We start from the raw sequence: 12065 nt of genomic DNA on the forward strand, positions 1-12065 counted from the left end.
GATCCTGTGACTATTCCTCAAAAACGTTTCCGTTATTGGACACTATTTCTTGGAATCAGGACACTTTTACCAAAAGTAGACGGAAAAGAAGAAGGAGAATGCTGATTGCTGATATCTGCCAAGTTGACACATTTTAGAAGTTAAGCATTATGCTTGAATATGAAAGAGAGAAAAAATCTACCCTCTATTCTCAAAACTCCTCCTTTAATTGAGGAGGCTGGATCTGCACCCATGAGACAATGAGTGATTAGTTAACCCAGGATAAGAGGGACTGGGACAACCACTTGTTAAGCCAAGGCAGGTGCTTTATATATACACATTGCCTCATTCAATCCTACCATAAACCTGGGAGACACATATTTTTGTTTTATTTTACAGAAACGGAAATGGAAGCTTAGGTGGCTAATTCCTGAGGGAAAGAGACTCGGTTGGTAGGTGAAGGATTTGAGATTTAAGCCCAGGTCTGTTTTGACAAAATAACCTCCTTGCTCTTTCCTGGTAACCAACACCTATGTCCCCTGGAGACTCAATTTCTTACTCTTAACCTTAGGAGAAAGAGTTATTGTACAGTAAGTATCAAGGTGTGATGAGCTCTAGGTGCATGACTTTTGGAAATATTTTAACGTTCCTGTAGCCTACTTTTGTCATTTATAAAATATAGATAATATTCTACATTATTTTATCTTTTCAGGCTCGTTTATCTTCCAGGCTTATTGAGCAAACAAAATAAAGGCTAGAGACTAGAAAGTGTTTTGTGACACAGAGAGCAAGAAATTCTTAGAAACTATCTAATCCAATGCTCAAAAGTTTACTGATGAAGAAATGGAGAATTAAACGAGTTTACTAAAATAAAATTATAACGTCTAAGGATTACCCAGTCCTTCTAATGTCTAGTGTACTGCTTTTCAGTCTATGCATATATGGTGTTGAACAGTGGAGAATGTTGCTATTAATTTTATTACAGATGTTGCCTTTATCACTCATTCTTTTTTTTTTTTTAAAGATTTTTTTTTTAATTTATTTGATAGAGAAAGACACAGTGAGAGAAGGAACACAAGCAGGGGGAGTGAGAGAGGGAGAAGCAGGCTTCCTGCCCAGCAGGGAGCCCCATGCGGGGCTCGATCCCAGGACCCTGGGATCATGACCTGAGCCGAAGGCAGATGCTTAACGACTGAGCCACCCAGGCGCCCTTTATCACTCATTCTTGATTCATAACCAATTCAGAGAGATTATGTGTAGCAAACATCAATTCTATATGGTAGATTACTCTTTGCCATTTGATAATAATCTAGCTAATATATTAGACTTTGAGTTTAGGTTAAGAGTTTAGACTAACTTGATGTTGATGAGTATTACCAAATAGATACACTAGTTTCCTTGAGATAGCTTGATGGAGACTTTCATAATCCAAGGGTATGGTTCAAAGAGCAGGGTTTAGTAACATCTTTCACAAGTGTGACTTTAATTGAACAAATTAAATACACAATTGTGGGAAATTCTATGTACTGAATTGCCCAGGAAATGAAAATGGTAATAATAATACTTGCATACTACATATAGTTTATTAGTTTATAAAGTATTTTCACAATAAAATCTCATTTCATTCATTTCTTTATTCATGCTTTCAAAATATTCTCTAATAGTCAAACATGCCCTAGGAAACATGTCTAGGAACACAAAGATGAATATCACACAGTCTGCTCCCTCAGAGCTTACAGTCTATTGTACATGTATAGAAACTTTTGGTTTACAGGTCCATTTGAGACTCAGAGGTTCCATGAAAAAAAATTTACATTCATGTATATAGAATTTTGCCTGCGACTCTAGGTGGTCCATGGGTCACCCCCCACTTCCCCCAGCAAAGCCAAGTTTAGTGGTTCTAGGGATTATGGATCTTTAGTCTCCTACTTCTGAAGAGCAGCACTGTACTGTAAATAGACCAGATGTTATGACTATCACTATTTTATAGAAGAATATAAATTAAAGTTCACAAAGTTTAAGCAACTCATTTTGGGGCATATAGCTGATAAGTGGTGAAGCTAGATAAGAATCCCAGTGACTCTATTTTCATTTTTAAATTATAAAAGTAGAGTATGCTCATGGTATAAAAAAATACATGTATCAAAACAAATAGTTCAGAAGGATGCAAAATGGAAAATGCTAGTTTTCAGTTCTGACTCCACTGTTTAAATAGCTGCTTCCACATCGAACTCACTTGCAGAAAGTCAAATTTTAAACGTGATCTTTGTAAGACTGAATTTTATTTATTTATTTTTAAATTTTATTTTATTATGTTGTTAGTCACCATACAATACATCATTAGTTTTTGATGTAGTGATCCACGATTCATTGTTTTTGTATAACACCCAGTGCTCCATGCAGTACATGCCCTCCTTAATACCCATCACCGGGCTAACCCATCCCTCTACCCACCTCCCTTCTAAAACCCTCAGTTTGTTTCTCAGAGTCCATAGTAAGTCTGAATTTTGAACCAGACTGTATTGCTTGCTTGCACAAATGTCTAGCTCCATACTTATTAAAGTATTTAGGTTGCATGTGACAAGAAGCAAATCTTTCTGGCTTGTCAAGAAAAAGAATATCTTGATAGGACTGTGTCTGCCATAGAATCTGAAAAGTAAATGAGCTCCAGGTACAAGCACTGTCATTAATGAGATTCACTCCAAACAACACAGTCTCTGTATCTGCTAGCTCCAAAGTTGACATTCTTGGGAAAGGACTTGCAATTACTCTAGAGCTCACTCTGGACTAACCAATTCTGTCCAGGTGATGGGAACACATTGTCCAAACATGAAGCTTCATGTTTCAACCAGAGAGCAGAGGCATGGGGTAAGAGAGGTAGTTCCAGGTGAAGGAAGCTTGACTGATTCAAATAATATGTGTCCACCAACTTGTACTCTCAGAGCAGGTGGTTCAGTAAGTATTGTAATAGCTTGGGGCTGTCATCCCAACCAAGCGGGATGGTGATTTTCATCTTCTCAATTTTAACACCCTGTTTTAACATATCTGATGCAAAATTTGGTGTTCATTTCTTATTTGCATAATAAGCTCATGTGTATGCCAGCAAAATGTTCTAAAAGTGACAAAGGATTCTAATTAGCTACTAGAAAAATGGTCACCAAAGATTTTCCCTAAGGTCAGTATACCCCAGAAGTAAACAAACATGTTGATAATATATTTCACCTGTTTACTGCTGGTTTTCTTGTAGGTAAACATCACCTCTGTAATAGTAAAAATAGATTTGTTTGTTCTCTTTAAGCCTCAAAAAATCAGAAAAAAAAACATGAAGTTCATGAAAATAGTTATTATGGAAGTCCTCAGTCCTGTAAGTTTTAATTAAAATTAACGTGTTGGATATTTTTGAAAATGAGTTAAATGATATTGACAAAAGAAGTTGTGGCACTAAAATTTTATTTGAGGCTATTGAAAAATATTTCACTTTGTCCTTAGCTATTCAGGTCTTTGGACATAATCACAAGGCTTAAAGAAAACAATGAAGTAGCTAGAAATACTTAGATGAGAGAATTTGATTTGAAAATCCAAGTTAGAAATCATTACAGATAACATTCTGCATATTATTTTTGGAAAAGGGGGTAAGTGGATAAGAGCACACACTCTTCAGAGCAAAGGTAAATGGTTCAAATCCTGGTTCTGCCTCCTGTTAGCTGTGTGACCCTGACAAATTATGTAATTAGAGATTATTACCTGTCTCACAGTTTGTGTGTAGGTAAATAGAGATGATGATAATGTCCTTTATAGGGCTGTTGTAAAGATTAAATAATACCTTAAATAATTAAATCAGATATACATTATTTATATTTATATATTAAATAATAGAAATAGAAATGTCTGGAATTAGTGGTTGTAGTAGTACATTCAACCTATTCCATTTTCCTTCATTTACCAAAAAGATAAGAAAGGTAAAGTTTTATCTAAAATGCTTGGCATTCTATATTTTTGTGTTGGATTTTTAAAAACTATTTTCACTGAAATTCAGTTTTATTTAGAGATCATAACTTGGGCCAGAACTTGACAATTTTATATAACATGATTCACAATGCTAAAATATAAAGTGATTTTGTAGATGCTCCAGTTCAGTAAAGTTCTTTGTGGCTGGCTCTTCAGTTTTGAGTGTGGTTCTTGGGTTAACAATTATAAACAAATTATATTGACGTTATGATTAAGGCACATCATGTAATTTGCAAGACCTAAACTACTAAAAATATATTTCAGCCTAGAATTTGGAGAATTACATTCAAAAATAACCATAATAAGAGTTATATTTTATTTTCTTATAGTCTTTTCCTGTGATAGAGATTTAAGCTTCAAATTTGAAAATATCTTCAGCATTGGGATAAATGCTTCTAAATTGAATTTAGAACAAATTCTATATTTATTTAAAAATTATTATAACTTTAAAATTAAAATTTCAAAAATTTAAATTACACTTTCAAAATTTAAAAATTCTTCTAAATTTTTATTTTGAAGGTTTTTTTTTTGAAATCTTAAACTTTCTTGTAAGTAAATATACTCTATTTGTCAGTCCTATTAGTATGAATTATTGAAATGGTGACATGACATTATAGGAATTATATCCTAGTCACTTTCCAAAGACATCAATCAATTCTAGTGCCAAATTTATTTAGGGTTGTTTATTCTAAAATTTATTCTGGGTAAAAAATAAAAGAAGTTCTTGGAATATTTGCGCCAAAATTATTTCATTTTACATGACTTTGACAAATACAACTGAGTCTTTGAAACAAAAAAACAATGCATCAAATGAGGGACTTCATATTTTTTCAAGCAAAGTCTGATAAATGCATGTTAATTAGTGACTTAAAAACCCACCTTCACATATCTTCCACACATCTGAATGAAAATATAGCCAGAATGAAAAAAAAATGAGCAAGATTCAATATTATTAATTATTTGAGAATTATAAAGAAATTCTCCTGGATAATGTCAGGAGAAGTAGTGAGGAGAAGGGGACATGTATGAATCCTATACTCAAGTAAAATTGGACAAGGTAGAGGAAAATCAATTCTACCAATTCATGATGAAGAGAATTGGAACCAAAATCTTAACACCTTTTGCACAAACTCTTGGAAAGTGTCCCTCCATAAATTGCCTACCATCTGTCCACTGGAAGGCACGTTGAGAAATTAGATTGATAAATATAAATTAACTTCTACATGGCTTGGAAGGGTTAGCAATATTTTGCAAGTATTCTGTAGCTGGATATACTAGTACATAATACCATGAAAACATTACAGGCCACCAGACAAGTAGAAAGAAAACTATAAAAAATTACAGATTTTTTTAATGAAAGAGTAATAGCAAGTAATAACGAACACATTTCTTATTTGACAGAGAGGAAACATTTGTCAATACATCTCTGTAAAATGTATATTTTCCTCTAAGTTTCATTAACATCTGCAGAGAAGCCAATGACATTTCACACTTTTTAAATTTTCATTGATTTTGTCATTTATGATCTGGCATTCCAAAAGCATTCAAACATTCATACAAATGGTGTAGTAGAGACAATTTTGGAAGTATTTACCATGTTCAATGCCTCTTCCACAATCCACACATACATACACGGACCCCTGAAATCATGTCTATTCCATGAGACTATGTTTCCAGCCATAGCTGATTGGAACAGGAATCCCATTGGTTCTGAGCCATTCTAGACACACCATCTCCTTAGAGTTTGAAACTGGGATAAAGAGTAGTAGACTCTACCAGCCGTTTGAACTGAGAGCACATAAATCCTAGAGCTATGAGGTAATATCCTATACCCTACACTTAGAGAGGCAGAGGGATAAGTCTATAGAGAAATATGGGCGAAGCACAAGTATGAAGAGAAGCAAAATCAGAGACTGAGAAAGAGAGTCTAAGACAAGACACATGATTCCTGGTGGTATTTCTGATACTTTTCCTGCCCTTTCTCAGGCTCTACCACACTCCCTGCATTTGGTATCTGTGAGAAACACTGCATTCTTAGAATAATTCTCTTCTCTTATTGTATGGTCTTGTCAGTAGACTACTGTCCATACCAGGAAACACTGCATTTTTTTCACTCAACGAGTATTTTCTGAATGCTATGTCCAGAGTACTGTGTTTTGTGCAAAGTATGAACAAATGAACAAGATAAACATGATGTAGAGCTCATCATCTGAAAGACAGAAATTAATGATGATCATTAGTAGAGGAGGTATAACAATTTCTATGGGCATAAAGAAAAACCTGACCTGGTCTGAAGATATTGGAGAAGCATTCCATGAGAAAGTGATGTTTAGGCTGAAGCTAATGGATGAAAATTATGGAAATAACAGGCTTCACCTGTGTGTGAATTAGAAACCAGCCAACCTTGCTTCCCAAAGATAAATACCAAATACTGCTGGGTAAGAAACATATTAAACTGTTTTCCCTCTCTCAGAAATTTTCACAGGTAATTTGTACAGTTTGAAGAACAAAGAAAGAAAACCAAATGTGGAAATATCACTTAAAATGAAAGAGAAGAGCATTTGACATATTTTCTACCTCCTCTCCCAGTGGTTCATGATTGTAAGCATCTGAGAATTTCTTCCAAACCCAGAGGTTAAAGTAACATGTAAGGTGTTTAAGACAACTTAGTAAAAACAAATTGACCTCAGCAGAGTTATTATCTCCCTATGTTGGATGAAAGGAAATTAGAGAAAACTGAAGCTTACCACACGGGATATAGAGTAAGAATTAAATTTTGTCTTTAGGGGTCCTGGCTTCAACTTGATTAATCAGCTAATCAAATGTCTTTGTTTAATTTTAGTTTCCTTATCAACTCAAAGAAAAACCTTTCAGAAGACACCATCTGTGTAAACACAGCAGTTATAGGTGAGGGGAGACAGCCTCCTCTTTGTGCAGGAGTTTTGCTTAATTTTTTCCTTTTAATTATGGCTCAGCTAAAGGACATATACACATAATGTTTTAACAAAAAAGACACATTTTAAAATGCTAGATAAGTATTCTAATTAGCCAGGTAAGTGCAGACAGAGAGAATGTCAGGCAGGAATAGCTGAGTGAAGGTCCCAAGGCAGGAAGGAATGTAAAGGTTGTTATATTTGGACAGAGGAACATGAGGGGGAGGGTGGGAAGAGAAATTGGAAAGATAAGCAGAGTCCAGATTATGCAGGGTTTTGAGGCCATAATAAGACTTTGGAAATTTTTCATAAAAGCCATCAAAAGGTTTAAGGCAGAGAAATGATACAATCAGATGTGCATTTTAAGACAATGGATTAGATGGAGCAGATATGAAAGTTTTTGTTAGAAAGTGATTACATTAGTGTGTATGGCTTGGACCCAGCTAGTCGTGGTGGTTAAAACAGAGAAAGGGGGAATGGATTTGAAAGAGATTTAAGAAGTAGAATTTAATGGCTTGGTGATTAATGTGTCCCAAGAAAAGAGGAAAATTCAAAAAGGATGGTGATATTTGTAGGTTGTACCATTTGCTTTGACTGGAAACACTGAAGAGGGAGAAGTTTTGGGTCAAATTCACTTTTGTTCATATTGAGCTTGAAGCTCTTGTGAGACCTCTGAAAGGAGAGGACAAGTAGGCAGGTCTGGAACTGAAAAAAAGCATATCTGTGTACAATCTTTAAATGTAATGTTTATTGGTACATAGGTGATATTGAAGCATTGGATATAGTAGAGATTCTTAAGACTGCACAAAGTCAGAAGAGAGGAGGCCTGAAATAGAGTCCCAGTTTGCTCCAAGTTTTGGAAGAGTCTGGTATAGAAGGAAGTTAATAAAGGAGCCCAAAAAGAAATAACCAAAGAATGAGAAAGAAGCCATTGGGAGAAACCTGGTTGTATGTCCAAAAATACTTTGTGAAACAGATTTTCAAATAATCCCTGAAAACTTCTGAGGAATCTCAAATTTCTCTTCCAACTATAGGGAAATACATTGATTGTGACAAATCAGCCATCAGTCATCCACACAACTAAATTTGTGGAAGATTTGTGCTAGAATACATCTCTCCTTTCTCTCCGTGGAGAACTCTTTCTTCTCTACAATAATGTGAGAGCCACTTTTTAGTGGTTCTACTCAAAATTCTGTCAGAGTCAGTGAAAAGGGGTAACACTTTGGAAGAGTGGAAATGCTAAATGCCAGTTGGCAGAGAAGGTAGGCTTCAGAATTCCCAATTTATGTTTGAGCTATAGAAGTGTTCCAAGAGGCTCTTCAATCTTCCCATGGTTGCCCAATGGGAGTGGAAGATTAAATGATTTCAGGAACAGAGTTCAGGAAACCATATGCCTGGAGTCCACCTGGCCACTAGAGGGCTCCAACCACACAGGTGATTGGTGTAGAATTCCCAGGGCTTACAGCAGTGTGTTCAAAGGCTATCTGTGAAACTAATGTATTTTTGTACATTTCACTCATACAATAGAGTTAGTGTTAGAAACACTGACTGAGAAAAAAATAGATGAAGTGATTATATTTCCCTCTGCTTGGAGGTCTTTTCCCAACTGCATATAATTTACACAGGTTGGCAACCTACAAAATTCTTTGTTAGCAAATTATAGTGTACAATTACTTCTTAACTCTGTTTGTCTTTGTTTCTTTACTCTCTCGTTCCTGTGAACAACTTCATCTTTCCTTCATGAAGTTTGCAAAGAGAAAAAAGAAATGAAACTAAAGCGGAATATGGGAAATTCTGCTCTTTTCTGACCCTGTCCTGCTGGTCTACAACAAACACTTTGCCAAATGCCCCTTAATAAATAGAACCATAATGTAAAGTTATTTTCAGAGTCCCAAATCAGGACTCATGCTTTAACAATGGAACACAACTTTTTAAAGTGATATATGTTGTCACCATGCATCGCCCCCAAATTCCTCAAGGATAGGCCAAACACTTCAGAATGCACTAGATTTGGAACTCATCTATCGTAGGTTTTGAATAAATTTTTGAATGGCCTTGGGGCAAACTCAGGTATGGGACTGGAGGAATTGCAAGAGGCAGCCCTTTCTATTCCATCTCTGACTGTACCTACTAGCCTGACATTGTGGGATTCCTGGGCATAGGAGTTTGATTCTGGCTGTGTATTCTTCTTTGCTCTAAGAAAGGATGGTTCTCTAGGCATAGAGTGAGATAGAAGTCTTTTTCTGCTTTCTTTTCAAAATGAGTTGGTTCTACTTTGGAACTAGAGTGTTTAAGATCCCCAGCAGACCTCTAGAGAGTGTATTCAGCATCAACTCACAGCCTCACTGACCATTTTATCTTCAGGGAACTACAGAGGAGAGCAAGTGAAGACACCATTCAAAGTGACAGCCAGGTTTTATGGCCTGGACCATCCAAGATAAGTACGATCTCATCTGGACTTGTTATATCACCAGCAGTATGTGGGTATAGACATTTACTATGTAGTCTCTTTCTTCATCTCTTAGTGATGAAACAGGATCATAATATTTAAATCAGAATGTGATCTATCTTGGGATGAGCTATACATATTCCTTTCTGATGGATTTCTCTTTATCACTGCTGGGTCACTTAGGAGTATCATTTAGGACTTCCATATATATCAGTTTTGTACATATTTTATGATACAAAAATAAATAATAAAATGTGAATATATTGTAGGGTTTGAACCCATTCATTTTACTTACTAAATGTGGTATTACACTATATTTGAAGCCATTTAAAACATTTATAAAATGTATTTCAAACACTTTTTGACCAAAGATCATAATCAGGCAGTTTACTTGATTTGTAGATTTAGCTTTGTATATTTTGCCTTTATCAATTGAAATCCCCTTTGAGCTGAGAATTTTTGAAATAAACTAGAATATATAGTCAGAGGAATAAAATATCTTCTCTTAAAAGCCACTGCTGGGATGCCTCCTAAATGCTTCTTGATTGCCAATAGAAGCATTATTCACACAGTTTGAGGAACTCCAAGGAGAAGATTATTTTGTGTAACTGAAACAGCAGGTGGATATCGTTTACTAATTACAGTACAAACAGAATTTTAAGAATTGGCAAGAGCATCATGTCTTAAATTTTTTTTTATCTATTAAAAACTTTGTCATTGGAGTAATGGCACTCTAAGGAAGATTTCTCTGTACTTTCCCATCTGTTTTACTTTCTTCTACCTTTTCCATAAGTTAATCACAAACAAGTTCTGGAATCATTGGTAAGGACAAAGATGCATGTTTCCATTTATAACTCTGGTCTCACTTCTTCATAGGGTTCTTGTTAGTTTTTAAGAGAAATTTGTTTGTGTAAGATGTGTAGGCTGTGATGGAGAGGGAAACAGTGGGGAAGAAGAGGGAAAAGTTGTCAGGGAAGAGAAGGGGGTAGTAAGATACCAACCCAAGAAGACTTTCTACTTGAAGAAAATGCTATAGCCCTAACAGAAAATGAATCATAGTAAACAGGAATGACATCATAAATCATGTCTCTTCTTACTGATGTCCAAAGGGTCTGTCTGCTGCTGTATCTATTCTAAATCAAGCTCAAGTGGAATATTCCACTGGCTTATTGTTCCAAAGAGTAAGAGAGAATCTGACAATAAATACACATTGATTTGGTCAGTGGAATATATGCTACCACAAAAATTGACTGGGCAATAATAAACTCTGGAGTTATGCCATTTATAATTCTTTGTGTTTCTATTAAATATTATGTATGGGTCCTTATGTTAGTTTCAATTTAATGTTATGGTGAACTACTGACTGAATAGATCTGTTTGCCATGTGGGTTAAAGCCATCTGTTGAATATCAGGGAATGTAATCAAGTGATTTGCCAAGAACTCCATCAGAGATGTGTCCTGTGCATTTTTCTTTTCTTTCTTTTTTTTTTTTTTTTAAGATTTTATTTATTTATTTGAGAGAGAGAATGAGAGAGAGCACATGAGAGGGGGGAGGGTCAGAGGGAGAAGCAGACTCCCTGCCGAGCAGGGAGCCCGATGCGGGACTCGATCCTGGGACTCCAGGATCATGACCTGAGCCGAAGGCAGTCACTTAACCAACTGAGCCACCCAGGCGCCCCCTGTGCATTTTTCTGAGTTGAGAACATCACCTAAAGCATATTGACCTACAGTAGTATGTACAGTAATGCATCTGAAACTGGGGAACACACTGACCAGCCCCCAAAATTGAAGTGTCATATGCAGTTGCATTTCTCATTTATCATAATTCCAAATACAATTTCTTACATTCCACTTTCAGAACTTTGAAATCACAGCTCAAACTACCCATGGCTTTGATTCTTTTCATATTTCAGAACTAAAAGGGCTGACTTGAATTTTGGGTAGAGAATAAAGTGAGGAAGCATATATTCTTTAAAGACAGGTGAATTCAGTTTAGTGGGAATAGTTTGTAATTCAAAATTTTCCTAGATTAGAAAGCAATAGTCTGACAGTCGAGATTGAGACTCAGTTTATATGGGACCAGGGACTGTTGTGTTGTTGTTTAATTTAGTCAACAGTCCAGATGGTCTTTCGAGATATAAAATTTAAGAAACATATGTGATTTACTTTTTTTTTTAACCAATGTTTTCACAATACTATCATCTTGATGCAACATGTGATCTGGACAGCAAAAATATTGCACTGAATTAGGCATTTTTGTGCCATGTTTGTTTAGAGTTGGCCACATTTAAAAAAATCTATTTCTTGCATGTACGTATCTTCTATTTCTCTGATGTGCAGTAGGGTGTAAACATGTAGCTATGTAATCATGTTTAAAAATGAAATTTAGTTGCATATACAGTTTTATGTGTGACTGGTTATTTAGGCATTATGTGGAGTGAAGTGATTAGTAGTTTTAAGTACATATTTTCTTGTTTTTACAGAAGGCAACTTGATACAGTCTGAAATGAAGAAAAGCTTTCTTTCACCACAAGCCTGAGCCCCCGTCATGAGGAGTGGCCATCCATCCCAAGGGGTCTTACAACAGGTTATGGCTCTGTAGTTCCTTTCCTGAATCTTGTCTTCCCTTTGAAGGGAATACATGTCATGTAAATACATGTCAGATTCTCCATCCAGTTAAGACAACCTTCTGCAA

The sequence above is a fragment of the Mirounga angustirostris genome, unplaced genomic scaffold, assembly GCF_029215605.1.
Source record: "Mirounga angustirostris isolate CCGP_5_RB_7025 unplaced genomic scaffold, mMirAng1.0.hap1 SCAF_6, whole genome shotgun sequence".
NCBI classification, from domain to species: Eukaryota; Metazoa; Chordata; class Mammalia; order Carnivora; family Phocidae; genus Mirounga; species Mirounga angustirostris.